Source organism: Prionailurus bengalensis, chromosome X, assembly GCF_016509475.1.
Source record: "Prionailurus bengalensis isolate Pbe53 chromosome X, Fcat_Pben_1.1_paternal_pri, whole genome shotgun sequence".
Classification (NCBI taxonomy): Eukaryota; Metazoa; Chordata; class Mammalia; order Carnivora; family Felidae; genus Prionailurus; species Prionailurus bengalensis.
In genome coordinates, this window is record NC_057361.1 from 94,379,629 (window position 1) to 94,405,348 (window position 25,720).

The following is a 25,720-nucleotide window of genomic DNA, read 5'->3' on the forward strand; positions in this document are numbered from 1 at the left end:
AGATTCTGTGTCTCTGTCTCTGCCCCTCCCCTGCTCACGCTCTGTCTCTCCTCTCTTAAAAACCAACATTAAAAAAAAAAAAAAACTATCAGGGTTGTTAGCAACTTTTGTTTCAGCTGAGTGATTTTTAGCACCAATAGTTACAGGAAAGATCAGCCAATAGAACAAACAGCAATCAACATCTTTGTGTGTGTGTGTGCGTGTGTGTCTCATACTATCTATAGCTATATCGGCATCTATATTTATATCTATCATCCATCATTCATCTTTCTATCTACCTATCCATCTATGTGTCCGTGTACTGATTTATTTATCTGTGGTTCTGTGGGATAAAAAATTCCATAAGTTCCATGAGGGAAAAAGCCATGCTTGCTTTGTTTACTGGTCTAAGCCCCAAATCTGGAACAGTTCATGGCACATGGTAGGCACTCAATAAATATTATCAACTATATCAAGACATCAAACATGTAAAGGAGTTATGCAGATTCTTTGAGCCACTGAGTTTGCTGAATAATCATACCTGTCAAAATATAGAGACACTGAAACTGCTGATGTCAATATCGCAGTGGTGTTATCTCAGGTGTCAGGGAAATATACCAAACAATGATGCACTTGAGTGTGAGTGTGTGTATGCTGTTTTCGTGCCTGTGTTCGTGTATGTCTGAGTTCGTATCTTAAACATTTCAAATTCTATGATAATTTTCAATGAATTGTTATTCTAATGGGACTTTAAAATACTGGTAGAAAAAATGGTAAGAAGGGGTTCAGAATCAATCAGATTATAATTGCTAGGTTTTCCTTTGTGTGCATTTTGCTGATTTCAATATTGTCTGCTAGAATTTTTAAAGATCAAGTGAATCAAAGTCTATGAAAAGGCATGTTAGTAATTAAAGACCAGAAGAAAAACATGAATAGAGCTTCTTTTGTTGAGAATTGCGTTATTCATGTATTCACCATCTTATGGAAAAGTAAAATGAATAAACCTTATCTAACAACTTTCTTTTCATTAGTGAACTTTATGTTTCTTAAACTCTATGTCAGTGACTAAGCATAAAACTATTCTAATGATGTATATTCAATAGAGTGTACCATATACATTCTATAGAAATGCATATGAAAATTCACAGAGTTCCCAAGAGTGCCGTGAAAAGCATCGAACTTATAATACTAAGTAATAGCAAAAGGAAATTCAAATCAATTATAACAGAAATTAAATAGGTAAATGAATCAGGTCTCGGCATAATCAGGAAGTATGCCACACAACTGGAAATTGTCTTCAAGATCATTTTCCATTTGAAGCCTATTGATGTTTTCTGCTTAAATGTGTACAACACTAACAGTGAAAAAAAAAACAGAAGAAAATCAGTTAAAACCCTGAACTTCGTTCTCTGCGTTGTGGTGGTTTTCCTCAGTGGCCACAGAAAAATGTTACTATGCCTTGAATTGTCCATGAAGCAAGTTGATTTCCTCAGGGGAATGGAAATAATGTATTGATGTACTGACTCAAAGGAAGTGTCTTTAATTCCTGTGACATTCGGTTGTTAACCTGCTTCATAGTTTCAGTCAGTCACACCATCCAACAGTACATAGTTATTTTCCCAGTTAGAAGTGCTTCTGCTCCTTATCTTCATCTTTTATGTAAAAACAGTAAAAGGAAAAGAAATTAACCATGATAACTCAGTATTTGCAATTCTAATTCATGAGATAAATTATCTCTGCCTCTCCCCATAAGCTTTTTCTACACAGTGTCATGATATTTTAAAGGATTTCATAGCATTGTGTTTTATTTTTTGTAGCAAATATCACACTGCAGTTTTCTGCTTATTTGTTCGACACCTGCTTCCTTATTAGGACTGTAAGCACCTAAAATTACGCCTAGTTTCTAATCACCCCAGGATCCAGCATAGTGCTTGGCACATACTAAGTACTCAGGAAATATTTATTAAAATGAATGATGTCTGAGGCGCCTGGGTGGCTCAGTCGGTTAAGCCTCTGACTCTTGGTTCCACTCAGGTCATGATCTCATGGTTTGTGAGTTCGAGCCCCATGTCAGACTCTGCGCAGACAGTGAGGAGCCTGATGGGATTCTCTCTTTCTGCCCCTCCCCTGCTCCTGCTCTCTCTCTCTCTCAAAATAAATAAATTAAAAAAATGAGTGATGTCTGTGTCTTCAAATGTCGTAAGCATTACTTTTCTCCAGTTTTATTGAGATATAATTGGCACTCTGTAAGTTTAATGTGTGTGGCATAATGCTTTGATTTACATATATTGTGCAATGATTTCCACAATAAGTTTCCTTAACATACACTGTTAAGGAACCATACATATAGACGTTATGTATTCTTTAAAGTACATTTTTTTTTAATTTTTTTTTTCAACGTTTATTTATTTTTGAGACAGAGAGAGACAGAGCATGAATGGGGGAGGGGCAGAGAGAGAGGGAGACACAGAATCGGAAACAGGCTCCAGGCTCTGAGCCATCAGCCCAGAGCCTGACGCGGGGCTCGAACTCACGGACCGTGAGATCGTGACCTGGCTGAAGTCGGACGCTTAACCGACTGCGCCACCCAGGCGCCCCTAAAGTACATTTTTTTTAAAGAAAAACAGATATGAGACTTTGATAACAGTTCCTAGAGTGGAATACAGTCTTATTTCCTATCATGACCAAATGACACTCATTATATAGTTGGCATTGGATTTTATACTAACTACATTATGCCATGTAATACATAAACGTGCAAAACTTCTATTCTCCATCTTAGGGGTAGCCTAATTAGAGGTCAATATGTGAGATTTGATCACTTGGTACCTCAAATATCATAAGTGAAATCTACATGAAGGGGCGCCTGGGTGGCGCAGTCGGTTAAGCGTCCGACTTCAGCCAGGTCACGATCTCGCGGTCCGTGAGTTCGAGCCCCGCGTCGGGCTCTGGGCTGATGGCTCAGAGCCTGGAGCCTGTTTCCGATTCTGTGTCTCCCTCTCTCTCTGCCCCTCCCCCATTCATGCTGTGTCTCTCTCTGTCCCAAAAATAAATAAACGTTGAAAAAAAAAAGAAATCTACATGAAAAGATTTCATAATTAAGCACAAAGGATATTTAAAAATTTTTTTTTAAATTTTTGTTTTTACATTCATTTTTTTTTTGAGAAACAGAGTGAGACAAAGCGTGAGCGGGGGAGGGGCAGAGAGAGAGGGAGACACAGAATCCGAAGCAGGCTCCAGGCTCTGAGCTGTCAGCACAGAGCCGGACGCGGGGCTCGAACCCATGAACTGTGAGATCATGACCTGAGCTGAAGTCGGACACTTAACCGACTGAGCCACCCAGGCGCCCCCACAAAGGATATTATAAATGTTTTGCAACTGGTAAAATGCACAGTGTTCAGAGTCGGTAATTGATATGTAGATTTGTACCAGTCGCATTGCCCTCCCGTGAACGACATATGTGAATCAAACAAACAAGGCAAGGTGGGATCATTTGTGCAGTGCTGGAGGTCTAGAGACCCATTATTCTTGCATCCTATAGTCAGAATATCATCGTGTCTGCCTTCAGGTGAATCTTTCACATAAGGTAGCACTCGGAAAGCCTAGGGCTGTGGCGCATACAGTAAATTTGCAGGGTAGGAGGTATAAAGGCCCAACCTAACTATAAGTGTGGGACACTACCAATATTTACAAAAAGAAGCTGCCATATGCTGAATGCAAAACTGGCTTGGGTCAATACACGTCAACTCTTAAATCCCCGCTTGTAAAAATTTTCCATAGGAGGGGCACTTGGGTGGCTCAGTCAGTTAAGCATCCGACGTCAGCTAAAGTCATGATCTCACAGTTTGTGAGTTCGAGCCCCGCATCGAGCTCTGTGCTGATAGCTCAGAGCCTGGAGGCTGCTTCGGATTCTGTGTCTCCCTCTCTCTCTCTCTGTCCCTCCCCGCTCATGCTCTCTCAAAAATAAATAAACGTTAAAATTTTTCCATAGGAACCCATTTATAGTATTGGATACATGCCAACCCTATAATCTTTAAAAAAGAGTAATAATAGTATGGTTCGAAATGAGAATATAAATAATAAAAGTAATATGTCGTAAACTATTTTTCACTATTTTTATACATCCGTTTTCTCACCCGAGGGTGCAATCCTGTGAGAATAATACAAGCTTTTGTTATCCCCATCGTATGGTGGAATTAAGTGACATGACATTAGTTTAGCAGCTAAAATTCAGACCTGCCTCCTGGCTCAGCACAGTGCTTTTTTTTTTGCTTGTTTGTTTTTATCTGCTGAAAAGTTTTGCACAGCTACTTGCGCAAGCAGCCTGGAATCGTAAGATAGTCTCAGTAGTTTCTGAGATAAACATTTCATTCTCCCAGAAGTCAGGAGAGTTGAGAAAGGTCTCTGAAACTAAACAATACTCGTTTCCCATTTTGCTTCTTATTTTAAGTGCTTTGTTTGATCTTCCAAGATTCTCGTCAAAAAATCCTTTATAGTAAGTGGAAATACTAAAGCAGATAAGTACTGAAGTAGAAAATGAAAAGGCATTAAGAGTGTGCTAGATTTGGAGTTTGTGTATAATACAGTTTAAAACATCGCTGGGCTCTTTTAATGAAGTATGGTCTTTGAATTACTGGCCATTATAAAAGAGGATTCATTCTAAGACATTCCCATAAGCTCAGCTGATTTTATAGCAACTTTATAGTAACATGAATTTCATTAAGAATTAACCAGGTCCATTTCTCTGAACATTCCTCATAAATACCCCAGTGCATTCCCAGAAGAATGTTTCCACTGGTTTCACCCAAAGCTAGGATAACGTGTTCATTTTTCTAATGAATCAAGAAGCCATGTCGGTTATGAATCTATTTGCTTATATCACTTAATTGCAGCATTTCATTCTTTTTATCTTAACTGTATTCTTGCAGGTGCATTGTTACTTTCTAAAATTCTTAGAGAGCCGGAGTGCCTGGGTGGCTCAGTCGGTGAAGCGGCCGACTCTTAGCTTTGGCTCAGGTCATGATCTCACAGTTCAGTTCGTGAGTTTGAGCCCCACACTGGGCTCGGCGCTCACGGTGCCTCCCTCTCTCTCTGCCCCTCCCCCACTCGCGCTGTCTCTGTCTCTCTCAAAATAAATAAACTTAAACATAAAAACTAAACTTCTTAGAGAACAGAATTTACTCAACTGAAACACACCAATAAGATAGTTTTGTTTTGTTTTTTTTCCAACGTCATTCCCTTGGGTTAAAAGCTACAAGGCTCAATTCCAGTTAACTGTGAGAGGTGAAATCCAGCAGAAGAGCTCTTTTGTTTGATTCCATTGTTTTCAAAATTGTAGCGAGGGAAAGAAAGAATGAAAGCATAGACTGTTAATGTCGGATCAATTGGGGCCAGAAGCCTGAAGCACTCGGTCAAAATTGCCAAGACTGCTTCTGTAAGAAACCCTCCGATTGGTAAAAAGTGATCAATAAGGTGGAATTGTAGGGAATGGGAAAATGAGACACAAAGAATGAAGAGCGGTCGGGGGGCCAAAGAAACCTCTTGCTGTGGACTCAACACCATTTGCTGCATCTTGAGAATAGAAAAGCCAAAACCTCTCTTTTCATTTAGCCTCAAGGGAAAGAGAAAGCAGGAGAGCCTGGGCTGCGAGCTAGAATAAAGAATCCCCTGAAAACATGCTGTCTTGTACCCCCAGATTGAAGATTTCTGTTCCGAAGGAACTTACTGCCGTCCCATTCATTTTTTTTTTTTTTCTTTATGGAATGCCCGCTCCGCGCCAGGCTTTGGAGTTTCGGGTAGGTGCACGATGAAATTGGAGTGAAACAAAGTAAACAGTAACGGGAATGCAACCCTTGAGGAAAGACAAGGTAGGCAGACAGGCAAAAGTTTTAATAAACCCTGGTATTTTAATTAAGGAAGGTACCCTATTAATCACAACTAGCCTTCATCAAAGGCTGGCAATCTTCACATGCATTAATAACGCATTGAACCCTGCTCACAGCATGATCAAGTAGGTGTTGATATTGTACGCATTTCACAAATGAGGGAAGGACTCCGGGAGGTTAAGTCACTGGTCTAAGGTCTCACGGACCTTGCAAGACACGAAACCCAGAGTCATACCCCACAAAATCTAGCTCCACATCTCATGGCATTCATTTCTCCAAGGTCCTCTTCATACGTAAAACCACTAGCCGTAAAACCACTGGCCGACAAGGGAAAAGACTTCAAAAGTGAGGTGACCTTTGATCACAGCGGGAAAAGAAAACGTGGGCTTATGCTAGGTGGAGAGAAGGGGGAAGGGGATGAGAGGCTAAGAGAGTAGCACACGCAGAGATAGGAAAATGCAGAGCGGGGTCAGGCTAGTGTGAGGAATCTGTCCTACACAAAATCGCTCTTGAAGGCAGATTGCAGAAGGAAGTGGTGTGATCGATTTATCAAGAGAGTGGGGCCTGGCTGTGGGGAACCTTCGCCAAGAGGAGGCAGGATAGGGGCGCCTGGGTGGCTCAGTCGGTTAAGCGGCCGACTTCGGCTCAGGTCATGATCTCGCGGTCCGTGAGTTCGATCCCCGCGTCGGGCTCTGTGCTGACAGCTCAGAGCCTGGAGCCTGTTTCGGATTCTGTGTCTCCCTCTCTCTGACCCTCCCCCGTTCATGCTCTGTCTCTCTCTGTCTCAAAAATAAATAAACATTTTAAAAAAATTAAAAAAAAAAAAAGAGGAGGCAGGATAACAGTGGAGAGCCACTAATAATCACAGCATAAGGGACAGAAAGTGGTTATTATCACAGCAGCAACAAAATCTGAGTGGCCAAAGAGGACTCTGGTTTTACCTTTTATTTGTTTGAATCTTTACATTCAAAGGTACTTACAGTCGTATGTGTGCATTTAAGAATCAATTAAAATTTAAAAAAAAAAAAGGAAAGCTGAAATTTGGGGAAGCAGTGATTATAAATTGGCCCCAAGGAAGTCTCGTTTTACCATGAATATCACTTTTGTGTAATGAGTTGCTAAATGATCTATCTATCCTGGTTTTTAAAACAAATATCTTTAAAGAAAAGTAAGCCAGCAGACATCATATGTTTTCACTCCTATGTGGAACTTGAGAAACTTAACAGAAGACCAGGGGGGAAGGGAAGGAAAAATAAGCTGCAAACAGAGAGGGAGGCAAACCATAAGAGACTCTTAAATACAGACAACAAACTGTGGGTTGATGGGGGGGGGGGGTGGGGAGGGGGGGAAATGGGTGATGGGCGTTGAGGAGGGCGCTTGTTGGGATGAGCGCTGGGTGTTGTATGTAAGTGATGGATCATGGGAATCTAGCCCTAAAACCAAGAGCACACTATATACACTGTATGTTAGCCAATTTGACAATAAATTATATTTTTCAAAAAGCAAGAAAAGTAAAAGAAAGATGACTAAATATGAATTATATTTCTAAGTGGTTTTTTCTGGAATAGACTAACATTTGAGCATATGCAATCAAACACACAACTCCACCTTTTGCTTGAAAGTTAACACCCAAAGTGGAGGCAAAGCACCTGAATGGAAATAATAAGGCACTAAAGGGTAACTGAAAATGTAAAACAATGGCATATGCCAGAAAGACATTGGATCAGAACCTTGGTTGTTGGACCCATTTAGCTAAAGACAGTTTCTGGGAAGCCACACACCTTTTCAAACCCAGTTCTCTTTGTCTTACTCCCAAGATCAATTTTTGGCCAAATATTAAGTAAGGAAAATTGATGTTTTCCCATTGCTCCAAGCCTCCCCCCACCCCACCATCATCCTTGTCCTTTTCTGTGTTTTTTTTTCCACCTTCCTTTCAGTGCATCCTTGGATTGCCTTCCCAGCTAATCAAGCTTTCAATTCATCCATTCATTCAGCAAATGATTACGATAAGCCAGACGGAAAGTTAGATCCTGGCAAGAGACAAGTAAGTAACGTGTTCTCTTTTGTCAAACGGTTGTAAACTATTGGTGCTCCCAGATGCAAAAGTAGATCATCTCACGAGAGAAATTTGTCAGAAATATAGATTTGGAAGTCACAGGTGAGTCCATGATGTGAAAGCACGAGAGTAGGTGAAATCAGAACCCATCTAACCAAAACCGTTCTTGGCAAGAGTATATAATTTAGGTATTTGCTTGCTCCTTGTTTCCTATCAAAATCTGGAGCTCTGTTTTCTTTCTTTTTTTTTTTTTTATTTGAGAAAGAGTGCGAGTGGGAGACAAGGAGCAGAGGGAAAGACAGGGAGAATCTTAAGCAGGTTCCATGTTCAGCACGGAGCCCTACATGGCACTCGATCCCACAACCTTGAGATCATGACCTGAGCCGAAATCAAGAGGTGGACGCTTCACCAGCTCAGCCACCAGGCGCCCTAGGGAGCTTCATTCTGTTCTTAAGAGGATACATTCTCCTGCAGGGCCATTTAAGAAGCAGATCAAACTCAAGATGATTTTACATGTTGAGATCCTTATTTGGTAGGATATTCTAATACCTGCAGATTCTGCTTCTTCTCACCGTCGTCATTTGTTTTGCAAAAAGGAGCTGCTCTGACCCCTGACCATGATCAGAGTGAGTCACAGGTTCTTTCTGATACCTCTTCTTCACCCACAAGGGGTGGCCTCTATAGGGAAGCATATTTGGACAAGAACTGACATCTCAGCCAGGAGGTGTCATGCCAAGTCTTGTCTGGCTCCATTAGGCTCTCTGTTTTGGAATTTGCAGTTTGTAACCAGAGAGACTAGATCAGGGAGCATTGGGCATTGAGTTGGTAATGTATGTAAACTGGAGACTGAAATGACATTGACAGTATTTAGGCAGAGCAGAGAAAGCATGATTGGAAGAGAGAGACAGAGAGAAGCCAAGAGATCCTGTGACTTGACAAAGTGGGAATGCAAGAGAAGCTGCCTTGTTTCTTGACTGTTTTGGAATTCCTCATGCTCTTTCCCCATTAAGTACGGTTGTTCCTGACAGAATAACACAGACTTGAATCTGCTTTCTATTTGAGAAGCGCTTCCTCTGTCTTTGGCCGGTAAAGCAGGAGGTCTGTAGATCCAGGGAAAATAAATGATTTAAGTAAGCGGCAGTGTTTTTGAAAACGAGCTCACGTTCTCTTCCATGCATCCCCTTGTTGTCAGTGCTGTATGGGACTGTATCAAGACAAGGGGAAGGGCTATGGGGAAAAGGATCAAGGAGATGGTTTTAGACTGCTTCTCATTCAAGCCCTTAGCTAGAAGCCAAAAGGGAACTTTGAGCTCACATGCAGTCCAGGCTGATCAGGATTATACCAGACAGAGCTTTGGAGACAGAGCCATGGGTAGAAGTAAAGTATATTTGCCTAAATTACCCACACTGTGCTGCAAATGCCCCCAAAAGGGTGTGGCCTGATGCTATAGTCACTATGAGATTTGAGACCCCAGCCCAGTCTCTTTCCATCAGAGATTACTTTCCCTGTGGATAGACAGTCCTGTTCCACCTAGCCTTAATTTGACTATACGTAGAGTATTACACACTTAAGCACAAACTAGATTGTCCCAGAAAGAGTTACCAGGATATTAAAGGAGATAGTCATCTTAATTGAGAGAAGAGGTAGGAAGGATTCAAAGCTACTATCTTCAATGCATGGAATCACATGATAACTACCAGTAGCAAATTGGTCTAGAGAGACAGAGAGATAGAGAGATGGATAGATATAAATATAGATAGATAGATAGATAGATCTATACATATAGATATAAAGATAGATACAGATATATATACATATATAGAGACATATTATATTTTGTATTTATATCTAGGGCAAAGAGAACTTTCTTCTCAAAATGTATTAAACAGATTTTTTTTTCATTTTATCTTTTATTTTTTAAATTTTACATCCAAGTTAGTTAGCATATAGTGCAACAGTGATTTCAGGAGTAGATTCCTTAGTGCCCCTCACCCATTTAGCGCATCCCCCCTCCCACAACCCCTCCAGTAACCCTCAGTTTATTCTCCATATTTAGGAGTCTCCTGTTTTTTCCCCTCCCCCCTGTTTTTGTATTAGTTTTGTTTCCCTTCCCTTATGTTCATCTGTTTTGTCTCTTAAAGTCCTCATATGAGTGAAGTCATATGATTTTTGTCTTTCTCTGACTAATTTCACTTAGCATAATACCCTCCGGTTCCATCCATGTAGTTGCAAATGGCAAGATTTCATTCTTTTTGATTGCCAAGTAATACTCCATTGTGTGTGTGTGTGTGTATATATATGTATATATGTATATATATATGTATGTATATATGTATATATATGTATATGCACATATGTATATGTATGTATGTATATATGTATATATACATATACGTATATATGTATATACATATGTATACGTATACATATACATATATATACATATACATACATATACATATACATATATATACATATATACATATATATATATACATATACACACACACAATGGAGTATTCATCCATCAATTCATCCATTCGTGAATGGATGAATTCATCCATCCATCCATTCATCCATCAATAGACATTGGGCTCTTTCCATACTTAGACTATTGTCGATAGTGCTGCTATAAACATGGGGGTGCATGTGTCCCTCTGAAACAGCATACCTGTATCCTGTAGATAAATGCCTAGTAGTGCAATTGCTGGGCCGCAGGGTAGTTCTCTTTTTAGTTCTTTGAGGAACCTCCATACCGTTTTCCAGAGTGGCTGCACCAGCTTGCATTCCCATAAACAGATATTTTAAACTCATTCCAATCAGACCACCTTTGACCAAAGAAGTGGAGTTATCCAATGGGATTAGGCCAGTCGCAGAAGCTACACGGGTGCTAAACCACTGGGGATGTTTGGAAGGCAACCAGATTTTCCACTACAAACTATCTTTTTGTCTATCCAACATGAATACCTACTCCCTTTTTATAAGCTTTGTTTAAAATGTGCAGTATGCACACTCACCTCCCCTATCCAGAGAAAACGATTCAATATTTCATCCAGGTATTAAAGCCGAACCAAGTACAGTATCTCAGGGTTATGTATTGTCCTTGCTATCAAGTCTAGAAGTAGCTGCCTCAGAGTGTGGTGACATATCCGAAAAATGACAATGTATCCATCCCCAGTGAGTGCAGTATACAGTGGTGGAAAAGATTGGGGCAGCTAATAAAAATTCCCACTCAGAGAAGAGAATACTTAGTAAACAATATATTGATTCATAGTGTGTCTCACATGCCATCGGCTAGGATTACTGAAGGACCACGAGTCTCGCAAATTGAATTCATCAGACAATATTGAGCTTGTAATTTAAAAGGATTTCTTTTGTTCTTCATGCCCTGTTTCAACTCTATGGGCGCATCTTCTTTGTCCTTTGTCCTCCATAGGAACATATTCAATGGTCATTGAGAAGAATTCACATTTTGCGGGGGGGCTGAAGGGGGTTGTACAGCCTGCTGTTGCCTGTGTTTGAGGAATGAGGGGTTGATGGGTGGGTAATCAAAGTCAAAGATTTTCTGGTCTTTTAAATGTGAGATTTATTTTTCTCTTTTAGAAACAGGGCTTTGTGCTCTGCTCACCACCCCCCACCCCCAGTCAACCTATAATCTTTGGTTTAATGGACTTTGTTTCCATCTTATTTTCCTACTTCTTTTTTAATTTTTTTTTAACATTTATTTATTACTGAGAGACAGAGACAGACAGAGCATGAGCAGGGGAGGAGCAGAGAGAGGGGGAGACACAGAATTGGAAGCAGCCTCCAGGCTTTGAGCTGTCGGCACAGAGCCCGACTCGGGACTCGAACGCACGCACCACCGTGAGATCATGACCTGAGCCGAAGTCGGTCACTTAACTGACTGAGCCACCCAGGCGCCCCATCAGCTTCTTACTTCTTAAACATACTGAGACCTTTTTGCTAGGAAAGCTTCTCTTAGAGTGTGATGGAGTTTATGTTATTATTTTTACGTATGTATTAAGAAGATATTATTTATTGTGGCACCTGAGTGGCTCAGTTGGTTAAGCATCTGACTCTCGATTTTGACTCAGGTCATGATCTCACAGTTCTGCATTGGGTTCCGCACTATGTCAGTGCAGAGAGAGCCTGCTTGGAATTCTCTCTCCCTCTCTCTCTACCCTTACCCCACTCATACTCTCTCTGTCAGAATAAATAAATAAAAAAATTAAAGAACTTACTATTTATTAATGATTTTCTAGGATAAACAACTTAATGGAAGACAAAGGAGTTGAACACGAACAAAGGCTTGTAAAGACAAAAACGAACATCGTGTGTTTGAGGGGACAATGAGGACAGTCTAACTGGAGTTGAGGGTGTGTATTAGGGATATAGAAAAGAGGAAACTAACATTTCTTGAGTGCCTATTATGTAGCAGACAGGAGCGAGGCACTTTTCTGGTATTATTTCCCGAGCTTAATCCATAATCCATATGTAAGAATTGTCTATTGTACCGTAAAATAGATCTAGAATCTGATCCCTTTCTCCAGTTCCGCCTGATTTTAGCCACTTTCACCACCCCCTCAATTACTGCAATAACTTCCTGACTGGTCTGCTTGCTGACAATATTCAACTTAACCCCAAAGAGAAAAGAAAGAGAAAAGAGGAAAGAAAAACAAAGGAAAGGCAGAGATTGTCAGTAGGATTAAAGAATCCCGACGTAATGATACTCCGTTTACAAGAGAGGCACTTTCAATATAATGTCACAGGTAGTTGAAAGGAAATAGGCGAAAAAGCATATGCCAAAATACATTAGTGTCGTTGGAGGGTAAACTACCAAGGAGGTCGTGGTTGACGGAATCATATAGTCTTTTCCCCAGGCAACCCCCTTCACTGACATTACCCCGAAGTGCAGGACTGGCACTGACCGATCTCCATCTCCCTTTTCCCCTCCGTCTCGACTTCCTCTTTCTGTCTCCCCTTTTTCCCTTCTCTTATTTTCTAATTCTTCCTTCGTTTTTTTTTTTAAGTTTATTTATTTATTTTGAGAGAGACGGAGACAGCATGGGTGGGGGAGGGGTAGAGAGAGGGGAAAGAGAGAGACACCCAAGCAGGTCCCATGCTGGCAGCACACAGACCGCCTCGGGGCTTGAACTCACGACACCGTGAGATCATGACCTGAGCCAAAACCAAGAATCAGATGCTTAACTGACTAAGCCACCCAGGAGCCCCTAATTCTTCCTCTCCTTAATTAGCCACAGAGTAGAATTGCCTACAGGGCAGAAAATGCACCTGGGGGACAACCTATAGGCTATACGTGAAAGCCTTCCAAAAGTCCTAGTGTCTCCTCAGGACACGGGCAACACCGTTAAATCACTGGCTTCTTGGCTCTGCAAATCTTCCAGGAAGGACCTTCACTGTATTTGGTAAAATAGTTATTATGTGGAAACTTAAAAGGATGTTCAATGTAAACTACACTAACACCAGATATAACAGATTTCAAGAAAAAAAGGAGCAATAGAAGGAAAGGAAATATAATCATAGAAGATCAAGTCATCAAGGAGATATAACAATCGTAAACGTGTATATGCCTGGGGCGCCTGGGTGGCTCAGTCGTTTGAGTGTCCAACTTCATTTCAGGTCATGATCTCGTGGTTCATGAGTTTGAGCCCTGCTTCGGGCTCTCTGCAGTCAGGACAGAGCCTACTTCAGATCCCCTGCCCCCCCTTTCCCTGCCCCTTCCCCACTTGTGCTCTCTCTCTCTCTCTCTCACACACACACACACAAATGAAAAAAATGAAAGAAATAAAAATAAATAAATATGTCTATGCCTCATAACAAATAAAACCATGTTAAGCTACATTTGACAGACTTAAAATGATAAATAAGTAAGGATGAAATCATATTTGGAGATGCAACATTCTTTCTCAGCAATAGATAGAACCATTAGACAAAAACTCAGTGAACACATAGATGATATGCATTATTTTATCAGCCACCTTGACTAAATTGATATGTATAGATAATTATGCTCAACGATTGCAGAATATACATTATTTTCGAGGGCAGGGGCGTATGTTACATTAAACGAAACAGAACATATTCTGGGCCGTAAAACAAGCCCTCGTAAATTTAAAAAAGTTGAAATCACCTGAGTATGTTCTGACCACAAAGGAATTATCTTTCGGATAACAAAGGATAGCAATAGGATATCTTGGGGAAACCTTGCGTGTTAGAAAATTAACCAATACACTTCTAAGATACCCGCAAGTCAGAGAAGAAATCGCAGGAGAATACAGAGGAAATATTTCGTACTGAATAATTGTTAAAACATTAAAGGGCAGAGGTTGTGGGATATAACCAAAGCGGTGCATAATTATAGAGGAATACGTAGGCTTCAATACTTACATTAGAAAGAAAGAATGATTCTCAAAGCAATGACCTAAAGCAGGGGTCAGCAAATTATAGCCTTCATGCCTTATCTGGACCACCACCTATTTTTGTAAATAAAGTTTTATTGGGACATAGTCATGCCCATTAGTTGTCTATGGCTACTTTTGCCCTACAATGGCAGAGTCCAGGAGTGGCAACAGAGATCGTATGGCCGGCAAAGCGTAGAGTATTTACTGTGTCTCTTTTCAGAAAAAGTTTGCTGATCCCTGGCCTAAAGTCCCACCTTAATAAACTAGATGAAAACCAAAAGAGCAAAAGAAACCCAAAGTAAGTAGAAGGAAGGAAATAAAAACAAGGGCATGTTACCACAAAATAGAAATCAGAGAAACAGAATACCTAACCCAAAGCGTGGTTTAAGATCTGAGTTAGCAAAACTGGGAGATTAATCTTGACAAGGTACAGAGGGCTACCACCCAAACGTACTTCCTGGAAAAAATTTTCTGAAAATTACCCCTAAGGTTGATAAAGAACATCTACAGAAAATGTAATTGGCTTATATCATACTTAGCGATACAATTATGAATGCTTTCTTCTGAAGATCAGGAACAAGGCATTGTCCTGGAGATACAGGCCATTACACTAAAGAAAAAAAAAATCACTGGAAAGCAAGAAAACTGTCTCTATTGTCCTATAGATCATCTTACGCCACAGTAAAAACGAATAAGTGAATTTAGCAAGGAAGAAGGATATAGGTCAATAAGCAAATGTCAAATTAAATGTGAAAACTTAAGGTCACTTAAAGTCATAACAAAGTAAGGATCAATTGAAAAAATTATATATAAGCTCTCTATGCTGAAAAAGGCAAAATATTAATAACAGAACTCAGAGGAGATGATAATAAGTTGAATTATATAACTTTTTAAAAATATAATTTATTGTCAAGTTGGCTCACATACAGCGTTTACACTGTGCTCTTGGTTTCGGGGGTAGATTCCCGTGATTCATTGCTTACGTACATCACCCAGTGCTCATCCCAACACGTGCCCTCCTCAGTGCCCATCACCCATTTTCCTCTCTCCCCCAGCTCCCCCCGCCATCACCCCTCAGTTTGTTCTCCGTATTTAAGAGTCTCTTATGGGTGTTTATGGATCAAAGTCTCAATATTGATGAGATATGAATACTTCCCATATTATCCATGCATTCTGCACAATCTTAAATGCTAATTCTGGAAAGAACTTTTGTAGAAATTGATAAACTAGGTTCGATACAGAAATTCAAAGAACCAAGGACATCAGAATAAATTGTGAAAAATAAAATACCAATTAAACTTGTAATAGCCAAAGGACATTTATGCAGAAGGGCTTTTAATTATTTCTGTGGCTGATCTGTTTGGCACAAAAATACTCCACCCACAGTGTATGAAATTATACCCTCAGTAACTTTGTCTTCTCCTCTGTCTCCCCTTTTATCCTAAAAAGCCAACTACATCAACCACTGTAGTTATTTTTTTTTTTTTTTAAGAAAAATATTGCTTCTCAATGACGCCCAAGGTAGGACAGAATGACAGGAGTGGATGTTTACAGGAAAGGAGGCAAGACACTGAATATGGGATCGAAATGGACAGAAAGACATAAAACACTATTGAGAACATTAAAGATAAATATTGCCTATTCCCAAATTTTATTGAAGGCTAATCCCTGGCATTGGGAGAGGAGAAATTTTGACCCAAACAGTGAATCTTCCTGAAAATCCTCTTTAGAGATCTACCTAAAATCCCCAGTCATTAAGCAACTAGTTAAAAAGAAAGCAGAGTTGGGCTAAAAGCTAGACTTCCTCAGTTTCCTTTTCTCCATTTCACCTGAATCGTTTCAAATACCAAGTGAACTGGGAAAATATTTATAGGAAACCAAATTGAAAGCTCTCCCAGGATTCTTTTCTATTTAGAACTGTGGCCCTGAGAAACAATTCATTTTGTATGACCACATTTTTAGTTTTTGACATTTCCACAATGACTGGGTCATTTTCTCTAGATCAGTATTATGCTTTAGAAGACAAAACTAACCCTGTTACCCTACTACCCAAATGCGACACAGACACAGTGACATGCCGTGAAGTAGAACACAAGGAACTAAATATTTAATCGTATTTCATTTGTGTTAACCGTTTTGATAAAGGATGAACTGAAATTTCAGTGTTACAATGTCCCCAGTGTAATCTTGTTTCATTTAAATTTTGGCAATATCACTTGGTTTTAAATTTAAAAAGGAGATTATATCTAAGGTGCCTGGGTGGCTCGCTCGGTTAAGCGTCCGACTTCAGCTCAGGTCACCATCAAACGGTTGGGTCCGTGGGTTCGAACCCCGTGTCAGGCTCGGATTCTGTGTCTCCCTCTCTTTCTGCCCCTTCCCTACTCGTGCTCTGTCTCTCCCTCGGCCTCAAAAATAAATTAACATCAAAAAAGAAAGTAGATTATAAGAATACAGTTTCTAAGTTATGAACAACACAAAAGTTAGGGGCACCACGCCCCCATGCCGTCAAAACTGCATTTAACTTTTGACTCCCCCAAAACTTAATAGCCTACTGTTGACTGCCTTATTGCTAACAGAAACAGTCGATTAACACATATTTTGTTTGTTATGTCCTGTATTCTTACAATAAAGTAAGCTAGAGAAAAGAAAATGTTATTAAGAAAATTATAAAGAGAGAAAATACATTCACAATACTGTACTGTAAACATCTGCATACAAATGGACCCACACAGTTCAAACCTATGTTGTTCAAAGTCAACTGGGTAAACATTTTGATGAATATGCTTCTAAATGTCAAAAATAGAGATGGCAATCTGTAAGAATTATTTGATGCTTACCCTTTAAGAGCATCAAAATACTGTTAATTAGCTTATCAGGCTTTTTGAAATATACTTTTAAAAAAAAGCATTGAATGCTACATTCTGTTACCATGTTAGAGGAAAATTAGAATATTAAAATTAGAAAAAGAATATTAAAATCACGTCAGACTACTTTTTTACTAAGTATAATTATTTTACTCACTAGAAAAAATATTTTCTTATGACAAATTCTACTTTATGTATGTTTTTAATATCTTTATTAAATTTATTATAGAAATATTTATATAATGTATAATCATTTCAGATTATACTTCATATAAGGCCAAAATTTATACTGCCAAAAGACAAGTTTAATAATGATTTTTTAAATTGATAGAATATGATTTGGATTGACCCCTAGCGTTTATGTGCCTTTTAAATTTTATTTAACTAATCTTCTATTGCTAGATGTGTAGTTGCTTTTCATGTTTGTTCTGGCAAACAATTCTGCAGGAATATTCTTGCACAGATAGATGTCTGTGTATTATAAGGGTGTCTATAGAATGTATTTCTAGGAATGCATTTTCTGAATCAAAGAAAATATGCATTTTACAATGCTGTGTTGCCAAACTGCCCTCCAAAGAGGCTGTACCACTTTAGACTCCTTCCAAAATGGATAGGTTGTGTTTTTTCCTGGCATCCTTATCAACAATGACTTTTGTGCAACTTTTTCTACTCTATAAGCAAAGATTTGCTCTATAATATCTCATCGTTATTATAATTAATTTTTGGTTAGGCTGAGTGATTATTATATGTTTATTAACCCTAACTGTTTCTTCTTCTTTGAATTGCTTGTTCATGTCCATTTTTTTTTCCTAGTGTACTTCTTCCTTCTCATTGAATTTTAAGAATTTCTATATTATGGGGTGCCTGGGAGACTCAATTAGTTGAGTATCTAACCCTTCATTTGGACTCAGGTCATGATCTCACAATTCATGGGTTCCAAACTTCACGGAGCTCTGTTCTGACAGCTCAGAGCCTGCTTGGGATGCTCCCCCTCTCTCTCTGCCCCTCCCCGGCTCGCACATGTGAGCTCTCTCTCTCAAACTAAGTCAACTTAAAAAAAAAGAATTTCTATATTATAGTAAAGAAATCATTCTTTTATGTCCTTTTTGAAACGGACCGTAAAACTTATCTATACAAAATTACTGGTAAGTAGATAATACTGTTAACTTTTTTAAAAAACTTAAACAATTTGTCAAAATTGTTGAATAAAATTCGTCTCGCCTAAATTTGTAGATAATTTTGTAAGAGAAAAATGAACTTGACGTACATTGAATGTCTGCTTTGTGTTAGAAACTCTGCTGTGTGTGTTTATGTACATTTTCTGTCTAAATCCTTCCTAAGACCTAGTCAGGGGGTTATTTTTCATCTTTAGTGCTACAGATGAGGAAACAGAATTAAATAATTTAAGCAAATTAGTCAAGGACTAGCAGCCAGTAAACAGAAGTAGGACTTTAACCTGTGTCTTTCGGATTATACAGTCTAGGTGTTGAAAGATTTCAGTCATGATTTATCACATCACCTATGTCTTGCTCAAGGAAAGCAATCAGTAACATTGTTTGAAAAACTGAGTGAATATTAAGAATATTGTCAAGTAGATCAGCTTGACCGAAAAGCGTTCAAATACACGGCAATGAGTCTACTGTTGCAGAGAATTAACATATATTAAGGGAAAGTTTAAAGTCGTCTTTTTAGAAGAACTGCATCAAAAATATATGTGCAACACATCAAGGAACATGTAGCTACTTCCCAAGCCTGAAAAATGTTTATTTCGTAGCCTCACGACCCCAACCTTTGAGTGGGTAATTAAGTGATAACATATGCTACATTTGCATCATGCTGCTGACAACTCTGTCTTCTTATTTGGCCATATAGAAGCAGTCATGCTGTCTGCACAGAAAAAAAAAAAAGAGACTAATGTTTTTGTTCCAACTAAATCTCCAGGACACAAACGGTGTCTCAGAATAAAAATCTTAGGGAAAATGATAAATTTTTGTAGCTATCAATCAGTTGAACAACATACACTAACACAAAAAGAAGAACATAAAATACAGCCACTCAATTAATCTCTTCTCCTGCCTCTGAATATATAAATGAATTTTATTTCTGTACAAATACAGGTGGGGAGCAGCAAAGAAAGGTATTCCATAAATTAGTAAAATAGGACATTGAAAATGATACCGTTCTAAGAAACACTAGCCCTTGCCACCTTTACCAGTTAGTTCATCTAAACGAATGATTTGATCATATTTGAAGAACCTATTCCATAAGCATTTTTTAAATTTCTTACGGTTTATTCATTTTTCAGAGACAAAGACAGAGCGTGAGTGGGGAAGGGGCAGAGAAAGAGGAAGACACAGAATCGGAAGCAGGTTCCAGGCTCCGAGCTGTCAGCACAGAGCCCCACGTGGGGCTGAAACTCACAAACCATGAGATCATGACCCGAGCCAAAGTCGGATGCCCAACCGACTGAGCCACCTAGGCACCCCCATAAGCATTTTTAATCGCAGTTTACATATGAGTAGCTTTTGCTAATATTTAAAAAATTAATTAGACATAGCACAGAATATTAAGTCATTTAAAATAGAAGAACTCTTGGATCATCTAGACCAGCGTTGTTTCTCAACTCTTGACTCTGTATTAGAATTCATCTATTGATGGGACCCTGATACGTTGTTTTCTGAAAAGCCCACCTGAGTATTTGTTTTAATGTACAGCCATAGTTGAGAATCACTAATCTTCTTATGTCTGGTTAGTTTGAAATCATGTTTTCCCCAGACACAATTTTACAGCAAAATTAAAAAGTTCAGAGATACTTGGCCAGGACTCCTTTTTTATCTTATAGCAGCAATTAATTTGCACTCTTTTAACGTTTTTTTTCTCTTAAGTGACTTTGATGTCACTGACTTTTAAGTCATTGTTTCAAGCAGCTTTATCATTTATAAATAGTCAAGCTTCAAATTTAACCATTTCATAATTCCGTAAGGCAAATATGTTTGAGTAATCAAAATGATACTCTTTTTATGCTTGATAAATCTCTACTTATTCTTTAAAAAAATTTTTTTTTTCGGGGCGCCTGGGTGGCTCAGTCGGTTGAGCGTCCGACTTCGGCCCAGGTCATGATCTCACGTCTGTGAGTTCAAGCCCCGCGTCGGGCTCTGTGCTGACAGCTCGGAGCCTGGAGCCTGTTTCAGATTCTGTGTCTCCCTCTCTCTGACCCTCCCGCATTCATGCTCTGTCTCTCTCTGTCTCAAAAATAAATAAACATTAAAAAAAAATTTAAAAAAAAAAAAAAAAAAATTTTTTTTCAACGTTTATTTATTTTTGGGACAGAGAGAGACAGAGCATGAACGGGGGAGGGGCAGAGAGAGAGGGAGACACAGAATCGGAAACAGGCTCCAGGCTCTGAGCCATCAGCCCAGAGCCCGACGCGGGGCTCGAACTCCCGGACCGCGAGATCGTGACCTGGCTGAAGTCGGACGCTTAACCGACTGCGCCACCCAGGCGTCCCGATAAATCTCTACTTATTCTTTAAATTTCACTCTCTCTGTGAAACCTTCCTGCATATGCTCCCACAGCAATTTTTACTTGACTGTGTCAGGCAAGTTATGTCCATAATTAAAAAATGAATATAAAATATTAAAAAAAATTTTATTTACATTTATTTATTTTTGATAGACAGAGACAGAGCACAAGTAGGGGAGGGGCAGAGATAGAAGGAGACAGATAATCCAAAACAGGCTCCAGGCTCCGAGCTGTCAGCAGAGAGCCCAACGCGGGGCTCAAACCCACAAACTGCAAGATCATGACTTGAGCTGAAGTCGGATGCTTAACCAACTGAGCCACCCAGGCACCACTGAATATAAAATATTTAATGCATGTAATTTCATAATCACTTCATCATTAACTTATTTTTGTCTTGGTGACAAGACAAAAGTGATAGAACTTAGATTCTTGTCTTGGTGACAAGACAAAAGTGATAGAACCAAGAACTTATTTAGTTCTTGGTGTAGGAGATTAAACATATAGATTATCTGACAAAAATGTTATTATCAATGACAGTATACACACACTTGTATCATTAAATTTATATATTGTATAATATAATATATTAATTTTACATAATATTAATACAATATATTATATATATAATTAATATAAAATTATATTATATTATATAATGACGTGACAGTTTTGTCTTTAGCATGGAGATGAAAAGCATTTTCAACGAAGGTTTTTTCAACGAAACAAGAGGAACAGATCCAAACTGGCCAAAATGGGGCTAGTGTCCAGAGGTGAATACTCTAAGATTTCTTTTTTTTAATGTTTTAAATTTTTATTTTTTAATATATATATATTTTTTTATTTTTTAAAGTTTATTTATTTATTTTGAGAGAGAGAGAGAGAGAGACAGAGCTCTTGAGCAGGAGAGGGGCAGAGAGAGAGGGGTATAGAATACCAAGCAGGCTCCTCACTGGCAGCACAGAATCCCATGCAGGGCTCAATCCCACGAATCGTGAGATCAGACTTGAGCCGAAACCAAGAGCTGGATGTTCAACCACCTGAGCCACCCAGGCGACCCCGTATCTTTTTTTAAAGATTTTATTTTTAAGTCATCTCTACACCCACATGGGGCTCAAACTCATGACCCCAAGATCAAGAGTCACATGCTCCACTCACTGAGTCAGCTAGATGCCCCTAAGATTTCTTAATAAATGTGATTTGTTTAGTCATTGAGAAGTCGTAGTGATTGAGAATATAAGCTGTTTAATTCATACGAATATATACACTGACATTTTACTCTAAGAAGATAATCTTCAAAGGCATTAGACATGCTAGGGCTAATTTAATCATCACATTAAAAAGCTCGTTTAGGAGGGGTGTGGAAAGGTACATAAGTCAAGTAATCAGTGTGTGACCAGTTACTAATCATTTGTTCTTCAGTAATAAGTAGCTTGACTGAAGTCTACTGTTATGTTCTGTTTTCAAACCGATTTGGATTTGCATGGGATTTTGATGTGAAAAGGTCAAAGCAATTTGACACATTTATTTACCAGAGTAGAGGCTAAACAAAGTAACTCCTTAGAAGATCAGAAACAAAGGCATTTCTCTCTCAGGACAGCCATAAACTCTCATGAGATTTAGGAAAGATTAGAAAACAAGCCACCCAGTACTTTGAATGCGTTGATACAGCATTGCATGCAAGTTGGCGGTGCTACTGATTCCAGCCTCGTAACGAGACACACTTAACCACACTTTCTGCTTCTGCTAAGCCTTCAACCTCGTATAAATCGTATAAACATAAAGTCCATCTGCGGTCATTCCTCGTTCCTCTATCAAATGAAAAACCACTCAAGAATGCAGTGTCAGTACTGACCACAGTGTTCGGCATAAAGTGAGAGCCGGATATGTGTTATAATGAACGAATAAGTGAGGGTGAACTAGACGACGTAGATCTTTTAACTTTCTAGTGCTACCATGAAGATTAAATGAGATAGTATATGCAAATACATGGCAGACGCTAGCATTATCTAGCACACAGTTAGCACTGAAAATTGAAAAATATTAAAATTAGTAAGGTAGTTAAATAGCATACATGTCATCTAGGGGCGCCTGGGTGGCTCGGAAAAGAATCAGTCCGTTCTTTTCTAACCCTGCTGCCACCTCCTGTGTTCATCTTGTTTCAGCCCGAATGACCCCAGTAGCCTTTTCCCTACACCCACTGTTATCCCCACGAGCCACCCTCCCCACCATCCCCGCCAGCCAGAGTCTGCATTCTAAATCTGCATTTTAATAAGGCCACCCTCAGTTCCCCCTCACCTTTCTGGGGCGTCTTTCCTGGATCTCAAAACATGTTTTAGAGGTTTCCCTTCCATATTTCCACAGCATTTAGTTCATCGATGGCACTTAACCCAACAGTTTTTATCTGTTTGAGTGCTTAATTTTTTGTGTCTTTCGCCCAGGTTGCATATGGGTTTCAGTCTCTGCCTACCTCTTGCTTAAAAAAAAAATAAGAAGAATTCAACCAAGTAAATTTAAAGATCAAATATGCTATTTTAAAAATTTTTTTTCAATGTTTATTTATTTTTGAGGGACACAGAGACAGAGCGCCAGCAGAGAGGGAGACACAGAATCCGGAGCAGGCTCCAGGCTCTGAGCTGTCAGCACAGAGCCTGACGCTGGGGCTCGAACTCACGAGCCGTGAGATCATGACCTGAGCCGAAGTCAGATGCTTAACCAATTGAGCCACCCAGGTGCCCCTATCAAATATGCTTTATTAAATGATTCATGAATGGGCCAGCACCCCACCTAGCAAATAGAGGGGAGCTCCAAGGAGTTGTGCAAAAAAAAAGTTGTAACTGGGAGACGGGTGGGGCAACAAAGTTATTAACAAAAGGATGGTTCCAGGTAAAGTCACTTTCCCTGAGGAGGAAGGGAAGGAGGTCTGACCATGTAGATGACCGCATCCTCCTTTGGGGCCTGGAGATAGCTCATGTCACACATTTCCTCATTGGTGCTCATCGGAAAATTCCTGACTGCCCCGGTTGAATGTGGCAGTCAGGAGGGAGGTTGAATGTGCAATTAGATTAGGTATTACACCATGGTTTGGTGACTCAGCCTAAGTGATGCCATTTTAAGTCTCTGGTTTTCTTTTTAACCCCCTCCCGTCTCTTTATTCACTGTTCTCAGTGTAAGGCTGAATATTCCAGCCACTCGGGCCTTCTTTCTTGGATCACTGGTTTCCCAACCATCCCTGAACCTCTGCCCTTGCTGTATTCACGAGGCGAATGTCCCCATCCCCAATCTGCTTAATTAACTCCTATATATATATATATATGGAGAGAGAGAGAGAGAGAGAGAGAGAGAGATAAACCTATCTAATCCTCCAGACTGGCTCACTTCATTTTCACAGCATTTATTAGGGTTCAAACTTATAAGCTTCTATGAATTATCTGATTAGTATCCCTCTGCTCTGCAAATCTGTAAATTCCAAGAGAAGAGAGATCTCCAGTGCCTATCATGTAAATTGGCCAACTAATGAATAACTGAATATATGCTCTGTCTGCAAACCTTTCTGTTAAATACGTAAATATTCTCAAAGAAGGTTGACAGGCTAATCTCCAATCAAACCTAAAAAAAACCTCTGTATAGATGGATTTATCACCTTTGAAAAATTTACATGGTCCTGAAGGAGTAATGCAGAGGACAGAAACATTTTAATAGAAGAAAGAAGAGACAAGTGAGTCCTGGTCCTAGATAGGCTACTTAGAGACGTCTCCACTAGGTAGGGCATCGAAATGTGTTTTCTGATTTGTAAAGTGAGACTCACTAGGCCTCCAGTAAGTCTTCAGCATGGGAGAAAGTCTCTTTGGAAACTCCCTCTTGATCTCCTGACTCCATCAAATGGTCCCCCCCAACACTTAACTGTGCAACTCCTCCTGAGCATGAGTCTTGTCCCCGTGCTTTAATAAAATCACCTTCTTGCACCAAAGACGTCTTCAAAAATTCTTTCTTGGCCGTCAGCTCCAGACCCCATCAACCCCCCTCCCATCACCCCAAAACTTCATCACTTAGTATATTGTGACTAAGTAAGCAATCAGTAAATATTACGTATTCCATGTCCTTCAATGAATATTCATTGTACCAAGTATAAGCAACATAACCGAATCAAGTACTCAAGTGAAGAAGTTCAACAGTATGTCAAAGGATGCCGGCTACAGACGTCGGCACCTGAATTAGGATTTCAGTTTGAAAGCTAAAAACAGATCCTGGAGTCCTAGGTCATCCATCTAAAATGTTAGCAGACTTCCAGACATCATTAACTTAAAACATGGTTCATCCAAAAAAAAAAAAAAAAAGAAAGAAAGATAAATACTTGATAGTTCTTTTTACTGTCCCATTGTTAAAGATGTTACAGATTGGGTAAACTCACACCATTGATCAGGCTTTCATAAACTGGGCTCTGAGGGCTTTGAAGAATTTCACAATCTTTGTCAGTAAGGCTTTGTTTTAGCTATCGTTGCTCTTTTAACTAAACTCCAGCAGGGGGAAATTATCATAATGAAATGTCTGGCCTCATACAGTTATATATGTAGGTGTGTATATACTTTATAAATGTATAAGTATTATTGTATCAGTTGCTTTCCTCTCACTAACTACAACTTGCTGTATTTTACGTACCAGCATATAGAACTCTGTGTCATTCTTTTTTTCAAATTTTCTAAAGCTTCTTTATTTATTTTGAGAGGGAGAGCACGAGCAGGGAAGGGGCAGAGAGAGAGAGGGAGAGAGAGAATCCCAAGCAGGCTCTGTGCCGTCAGCGGAGCCCGATGCGGGGCTCGAACTCACAAACCGTGAGATCGTGACCTGGGCCGAAATCGAGAGTCGGATGCTTAACTGACTGAGACACCCAGGCGCCCCTCTGCTTCAGTTTTAACAGATGTATACTATTCCTTTGTAGTGGTGAATTGCATTTGAATTTATCTTTAATTCGTTTAACCTCATCACCATTGATGG